The 1,449-nt window shown below is 35.5% G+C and overlaps 3 non-coding genes across 3 annotated transcripts; 2 read left to right on the top strand and 1 right to left on the bottom strand.

The window, feature by feature from the left end:
• Positions 1-979: 979 nt before the first annotated feature.
• TRNAE-UUC lies at positions 980-1,050 on the top strand. The gene has a single exon. It is a non-coding gene; the product is annotated as a tRNA-Glu (tRNA).
• Positions 1,051-1,052: 2 nt separating this feature from the next.
• On the top strand, positions 1,053-1,123 carry TRNAT-UGU. The gene has a single exon. It is a non-coding gene; the product is annotated as a tRNA-Thr (tRNA).
• A 119-nt stretch (positions 1,124-1,242) lies between these two features.
• On the bottom strand, positions 1,243-1,315 carry TRNAK-UUU. Its single transcript has one exon. It is a non-coding gene; the product is annotated as a tRNA-Lys (tRNA).
• Positions 1,316-1,449: the final 134 nt, after the last annotated feature.

Raw genomic sequence — 1,449 nt, 5'->3', positions numbered from 1 at the left:
TCTACTCTAAAGATCTTATTCTTGAAGTAGCCTACGGACAGTATCAGTTCTCTGGACATGTAGCATATTGGCTAGGTACTATCTCTGCTTGTCTAACTGCTTTTTATAGTCTACGACTTATTTCTCTGACTTTTATAACATACCCGAATGCAAGTAAATCAGTATACATGCATACACATGATGCTCCTTTCATTGTAATAGTACCTCTGCTAATTCTATCCCTGTTTGCTATTTTCTTTGGATATGTTGCAAAAGATCTATTTGTTGGTATAGGCTCAGATTTCTCTTCATCCGTTCTATTTACACATCCATCGCGTATTAGTCTGGTTGAAGCAGAATTTGGTCTACCGCAAATTGTTAAACTACTCCCTGCGATTGGTACTTTCGCAGGTGCAGGACCTATCCCTATCCCATGTACAACAAGTATTTACAGTTCAACTAACAGACTCGACATTTGGCCGATCTCTTTATAAATTTTTCAACGGTAAATACTATATTGATGTTATTTATAATCATTATGTTATGTATAAAGGACTGAATATAGGGTATACTATTTCTAAAATTCTTGACCGAGGTGTAATTGAGCTACTAGGTCCTCAAGGACTAAGTACTTCATTTACTTCAAGTAGTGAATCAATTGCTAAACTAGATACAGGAAACCTTACAGATTACTATATGGGTGTAGGACTAATTAGTCTAACAGGAATTCTTCTAGTACCAACTGTGTTTTATGGAGTAGAACTTCTACCCCTAGTTCTAACGTCACTTATTATTATTAATACGATAACAAAATATAATAACACACGATTATAAAATATAGAAAATCATAAATAATTAATTTCTCCCTACTGTTTTAGTACAGTTATAAGAGTACTACAAACGCTTTGGTGTAAGGTGGCACGACAGGCTCATGATCTGTTAGACCAGTGTTCAATTCCTGGATGCGTTCTACGAGGTTAGATGTATTAAATGAATAATAGGTCTCTTAGTTTAACGGTAAAACTATGGATCTTCATTCTATAGACGGGGGTTCGACTCCCCCAGAGATCAATGTCGACTTAGTTTAGTGGTAGAATAGGTAACTTGTAATTACTTGACACTAGTTCGATTCTAGTAGTCGGCATATCGAGAATAGATTATCTATCATGAATAGATGATTTGTAGGATGTCGTCTAACGGGAAGACACTAGACTTTGATTCTAGTAAAGGTTGTTCGATTCAACCCATCCTAGTTGTGAATAATGAGAGTTACAGGGTTCGAACCTGTGACATAATGATTAAAAGTCATCCACTCTACCAACTGAGTTAAACCCCCCATTTTCTTGTAGTATATAGAATATGCTTCATGTAATTGTAGTTTTATGAAAATATATAGTAATTATACTGCGAACGAATATACCTCTTATATTCTAGCAGCAGAGGACAAACCGCTATCGGTGAAGTTAAGAT

This window comes from Phalaenopsis equestris, unplaced genomic scaffold, assembly GCF_001263595.1.
Source record: "Phalaenopsis equestris unplaced genomic scaffold, ASM126359v1 Scaffold213691, whole genome shotgun sequence".
In the NCBI taxonomy this organism is placed as follows: Eukaryota; Viridiplantae; Streptophyta; class Magnoliopsida; order Asparagales; family Orchidaceae; genus Phalaenopsis; species Phalaenopsis equestris.
The sequence above is the reverse complement of the archived record's forward strand: the minus strand, read 5'-3'. Positions and strand labels throughout refer to the sequence as shown.